Here is a 6,634-nt window from a genome sequence, read left to right as displayed (position 1 = left end):
TCTGTGGTGTCTTTGTACCTTATAGACAAAAAGGATCCACTAGAGGCTGGATCATCTTATGCCCAAAACCCATCTCAGATCAGTGAAATGAATCACCCTTCAAAGGTTCTTATTCTTTCCATCAACCATAGCAAATGCCCTGGACCATGCAATCGAATGTTCCAATGCCTGCAGTTAGGTGCAGTTCTTACTGCACAGAAGGGAATTGCATTCCTCAGTCCAGAGGGGAAAAAAACCAAACAACCCACTTTAAAATAAGCTTGATCATTCCTATATATAGTAAGATACTACAGTTCAGTCTACTCAACATGGGATTAAGGACCAATAATAAATATGGCCTATAATGTACAGTTCCACGCAGAATGAGACATTTCAATAGCCCACGACTGTTCTAAATATACCCCATCTAAAATATTTGTGGGAGAACATTTTGAAGAACACAGTTTTTTTGAAGAACACAGTTTTAGACTTTAAGATTTGTCTTCCTACTCTAAGAGGAAACACCACATTAAAATTTTCTTTTAATTTTTGGATGTTTATATCATTGTGTTAGAACTTAGATTTTATCTAGTGTAATTTTTGTTGTGAGTCTAAAATGTACGGTGAGTTGTTTTCCTGAACTTTTTCATAAACTCAAATCTTCTCAGGTTCTTTATTATTTACTCAAACTTTTTAACAGTTCTCTCTATTCTTGCATGTTTTATGTCATTTGTTGTTGTGATTCCTTAACAATGAGGACAAAACCTTCCCATTCACTCTGTTTACATATTATAAATCCTTTTGTATTGCAAAGAATATGTAGTTATATTCAGACCATAGGATTTCCTTAAATTACCTCTGATTGGAAAGAAAATATATCTGTTGAACCAGTATAACAAATTTCTTGCAGATCCACAAAGTCCTTAGCTCTCTTGCAACAGCACTACAAGAAAGTTTCTGAGAAAGTGATTGATAAAGGTCTCAACAATAAAATAAAATCAGGTTTACACAAGGAAATATAAAAGGTTTCAATCAGACATGTGTAACTGCAGGCTGAAAATACACTCCAAGCAAATTCAAAATATAACACGAGATATAAATATCTGTGGCAGACAAACCTTTGCTAATATTATGGCAATAGGAAAATTTAATTGTTCAATTAAAAATAAAATTTAAACCAAACAATATTCACATAACCTAGAAGGGAATAGCCAGTAGATAAGTGTTTGATACAGTGCACAAGGAACTGTCCAAATGGATATTCAGGGAAGGCAAAAAGCTGTTTTTTGGAGCTAAGCTGCTGGATAGATGGAAGTCAGCATGGGCTGTTCTGGAATCAGATTTTATCATATTTTCTATCTGCCATGTTGACCAATTAATTGATCTATCTGATGAATCTGGTCTAAATTGTTTCAGTGATTAACAGAAAGAGAGTCAGTTAGGGATCCTGGGGGTTAGTTGGCAGGACAGGTTTTGGATTAATTCACATTCATGTCCAGGAAAATGCCTGAGGACGGATTAGCACAATATTGATAACAGGCAGTGACATAGGCATAGCCTAGAAGAAAGAAACAAATAATGTGAAAATAAAACCTCTTTTTTTTTCATTCAATCTCTTCAGCCTCCTTTTCAGCTAGCTGTACAATGGCGTCATTATCACACTCCATGTATGATCAAAGGATGTTTTTTAAGCCCATCATTGTTTGAAAAACTTTGTTTGGAATCCATGGCTTATGTAAAGACATCAGCTTCTTGCCCTCCAAATCTCTTGAGTGACAGTCTAATAGATGCTGAGAAAACTCCCTTGGACCAAAGCACACCAAATACCATGCCCAATCCCTCTGAACCTGAACCACAGCACCTAGAGTTCAGGAATGTGCTGCATTGTTGTACGTTCAACGTTGGTTAAATACCGTTCATCCTAAAAGTGAAGTACACTCTGCAAAGGAGAAGACACGTCAGTACCTACACCTTTGTCAAAACTTTGGAAAAAGATATTATATATTTACCTCTATGCAGATGCAGATGAGATCATATTTCTGAGTAAATAACCAAGGTTTATTCTGCAGAGATGTTCAAGGCAAAGACAAGTCACGGTGCCATCCCAGTAACTATGAAATTGCCACTGGAAGCTACTATTTCATAGCTGTTTCCACTTTTCCATAGAAACCAATATAAACAGGGGGAAAATAAGTCAATTTGCAGAAAGCCTTGTGTGTTATTTTGCTGAGTAAAAGAAACAGCAGATCTGTTTCTGTTTGGGGAAGTCAGCTGAGCTGCACGAGCACGCGCCCCTCTGTCACCACCCTTGGGGGGCACAGTTCTAATAGGACGAAGATACAGACCTCATAAAATCAAGTGTAAACAACTTCTTTCAGCACCATCTAAATCTTATGTTGGGATCAAGTAGCCAAATTAAGTATTCACTAAGGTCTTGTGGTCAAAATATTAATTGAGATTTCAAGGATATTGTTTTTTAAAAAAGAAAGAGAATTAAATAGAGGACAAGATACTTATACAGAAACATTCAAAAGCATATCAATGTAAAGCAACATTAAAGAAGAATTTTTAATTGATAGGCACATAATCTCAGTGCTCTGAAGGAAATCAGTGCACCCAGCATGAAACATATGAGTTTTACAAACATAATTTCAATTTTTTTTATTACCTACGAGCATTAGGACATACTTCCTTGACTCTATAATAATTGCTTGCAGTTAATTACAAATGAAACAGAAGTGCTGGTAATATTAGACTTGCACCCTGCATAAAGCTAGAAATTACTGCTATTACTCTTATTTGCTAAGAATATTGGGTCATAGATGCTAATTAGCAGTTCACAGCCCCCTACAGGAAAAAACTCATTATTATGAAAATCTGTCTTGGTAGCCAAAGCCATCACCCATGTAACTGTGAACATTTTTGTCAGAGCAATTATAGGTATAACAAAACTTAAGATTTACTTTTGTATCCAGAAAATTATGAAGGTTAAAAATACAACATGCTAATCTAAAAATTGTTTGCCATATCAAGAAAAGTGTTTCTGAATTATTTCATCTTAGCAAAATCTGACTGTATATTGGGTAGAATGACAGCAAATTTTTATTGAGTATGTACACAAACATAATTTCTTTCAAATGTATATAAAATGCAAGAAAAGCTTCTCCATTGCCAAGTAAAAAAAAAAAAAAAAAGTAAAATGAGACTTAAGAAGCTAACTGAAATAAATTTTGTAAACTCACACATTTAGAGCAATGAACATGATTTATTAACCATTAGTAATTTGGGGGGAACATTCCATTTTCTGTAAACAAGGACCTGATTCAGAAAAAAAAAGAAAGAAAAAAAAAAAGAAAAGACCCTCCCCCTTGTTTACCCAAGTTTTCTGCAGTGTTTATTTGAAAAATAGAAGCAGAAAACGTTGGTTTTGTGTGATTTATTAAACCTCGCTTTCCACAGCACAAGAACCTGACTTTGAATTCTTGAGGGGAAGGTGAGTTAAAAGAACAGCTAATTGTAGTGCCAGGCTGAATTCCGCTTGTTTACTGAAAAGGAAAAATGGAAATGCCACACTGGGATGAAGCACTGGTTTAGGAGAACTTCTAAGTCACATAAGGGTGAGGGGGCTCTCGTTGCTTCTCATTTCAGACGTGTAAAACCAGGGAGTCGGCACAAAATGCCTGGACTCCCCATGTTGACTAAAACAGAGGGAAGTATAACCAGCCCAGAGCAACCCCTCTGATGTCTACAGAGTGACCCTAAAACATGAGTACAGGTGAGAAGTTAAGCATTCCACAGCTGCAGGTGGGAAATAACCAACCTCAGCTGTAAACAGTCTAAAAATACAAATCCATCCAAAGTTAGATACACTCAGCTACTTATTGCTACACTGAGTACAGCAAAATGATGAAGGAAAAATGGGAATTTGAGTGACATATAAATGCTGTTTTAAGATAAAGCGGGAGCCACATGAATTGTACTGTGTTTTAAGGAAAAGTAGTTTCTCAAAATCATACTTTACCTTGTCTACTTTAGGTGGATTTTTTACTTTCAGCATCACTGTCAGGATTTCCATCAGCGTAAAGGAGAATGGGACTTGACTACTAATGCAACCCCATCGCTCACCTACTAATGAAAATGAGTTTTCCTTTCATCAGAGGGGATGACATTCGTTAAACAGAACAATGCATTATCTGGGGACCTCTAACAGCACCTAGAAAGAGAAAAAAAAATTCCTGTTTTCTAACTGAGAAATGAAGTTCTCTGTGCAGAAAATTTGCTATGCATATATGCTGGCTTCTTGCTAATCCAATGAAATTCTGGTATGAAACCTGGAACTATAAATAAAAGAACAAAATTCCATCTTACCCAAATATTGCAGACCTTGTTACAAAAATGGAAGACCTGTGTGAGCTGACAGAGATGGGTCTTGATGTATTAGGAATGCATAAAACAGTATACAAGGACTGCATTATAAAGAGTTAAGAACGTTTTTTTCAGGGATTTAAAAAAATGCAAATACCCTATGGTAGGTCTCTTGCCCTGTCCAATTGAAGCTGTTGTGCTGCATGTTTCTCAGTTCTACCAGTGTACTTTGTCTACACGTTTTGGACACACATTTGATGCTATTGCCTAGATAATAAGCATGACAGTGAATTAACAAGATGGACTGAGAGGTGCAGTTTAGCAGCTTTATGGGAAACAGTTGAACTCTAGAGACAAGTGGATTTTTTACATTGCTGTATCATAGAGGACCAGTCCTGTAATCTTCCCTTATGCAATCACCCTTCATTTGGACAAGAGAGAATTTGGCAAAATTACTTCCTAAATTATTACTATAAGTGGGGCTTTCCTCTGACAACCAAGGTCAAATGTCACTCTAATTCAAGCAATGCAAAGCCAAGCTATAGGTCTAACCAGCAGTCACTGAGTGCATGATGTTTTGTGGATCACAGTGCTCAAAAATGAGAAGGCAGCGGAAATCCTGTGTATATTCAGTGATCTTATGCAAAGCCAAGCTTTTTCAGGAATCCTTGGGGCAGACTCAAGGATGGGGCAGGTTGCCAACGCTCTGTGGAGAGTTTGGGTGAGTCCATCAGTGGCTCAGCCCCGCTGTCCATGCAGACACAGACTGTGTGCTGAGAAGCACTGCTCTGGACATGCCCTTGGCTTGCAGCAGGGATGGAGCATGAGTGTAACTCCCCTCTGTGTTTACAGCACACAATGCTTTGTTCCTCTCATCCAGAAAATGCCCTGGATTGGCCAGCTGAAGTGGGTGATGTTAAAAAAGTATCTATTCTTTCCTACAAGGTACCAGCGTCGTAGCTTGATTCCAGAAACATGTATGTTTGGGTTTCTGCATTAAAATGGGAAAATTTACACTGCTTAATGTTGCATCTTAGCAAAGTATAAACTAACAGTGCATGATATGACACTATGACACAGGTAGAAACAAAATATTGTCCAAAAATCTGTAACAAATTCCATGCTGCTATGAATTGTTATTACTACAATAACAATCAAATCAGAATTGCTTACAAACCTCTGGGCTAGGCCTCCTGTATGTTATTCAAAGCACCCCTCTGCTGAATCCTCGAAGACATTCAGCCAAGAATCAGTACTGCTCATTGTAAAGTAGAGCTATTAACATGTTTCTTGCTTTCACCTGTAGATCTCTTTATAAAGATATGTACATGTCATTATCACCTTTTTATAAATCCCATAGCTAAAATCAAATTACATTAGTATGCATGAGACCATTTCTCGCCTAGTGCATGCAATATGGTTCTAATACATTGGAGACTGGAGCTCTACTGATTTACCTCCCCCAAATTTCTTACCAAGATTCATCAATATCAGAGTTCTTAACCCAAGCTAATTGATTTTCATGTAATTCCTGCTAGGTAAAAAAATCTGTGAAGACTAATGTAGGTACTTCACAAATGCTTGCTGCTCCATGAATACATGTCAAATTCTATGCAATTATCTCAGAATTCCCTTTTTTTCTCACATACACAGAACAGGTCACGGTAGAGGCTATATGGATTTTCAGAGCGAAAGGATTTTGAAGGTCATCTGGAGCAAAGAAAATACGGAGTTTGTCTTCATTTTTTCTGTGTATTTGTGTTCACGATTATGACAGATACATATGAAAGCCTTGAAAATTTTCCAAGGCCAAAACACATCCTTAACAAATCAAGGAAATGGTGTTTTTTGCCAATTTTAAAGAGGTTTAATGCTAAAAATCCATGTCCTGTCTACCCCAGAGGACATGCATGTTAGCTGCAGAACTAGTCAGATAGTTATCTCCCAAGAGAATGAAGAAATCTGAGCAACTCAGAAACCAGATGTTTTTAGCTATATTCTCTAGATTCTTTACTTTTCTTTACACTCATTTAACTCCACTAACAAATGAACACTGAAGAGAAATGATGTCTTTGTTAAAGATTCTATACCCCTTGAGAGCTCCAAATAAGCATCTGAAATTCCCCAAGAAAGTTATTCCACAAACAAAAAGTTAATTACGTTTTAGTGGGTATCTATGGGTGAAGGCTACTTTCCTGCCATGCATTGACAATAAGAGTAAACTGAAGCTTTTCAGAATTTCAGGGGTTTGATTGATGCGTTCATTAATTCACCTTTTCAAACTGAGGAA

This window comes from Chamaea fasciata, unplaced genomic scaffold (genome assembly GCF_029207755.1).
Source record: "Chamaea fasciata isolate MVZ Bird 193981 ecotype frontalis unplaced genomic scaffold, bChaFas1.0.hap1 SCAF_1, whole genome shotgun sequence".
NCBI classification, from domain to species: domain Eukaryota; kingdom Metazoa; phylum Chordata; class Aves; order Passeriformes; family Sylviidae; genus Chamaea; species Chamaea fasciata.
The sequence above is the reverse complement of the archived record's forward strand: the minus strand, read 5'-3'. Positions refer to the sequence as shown.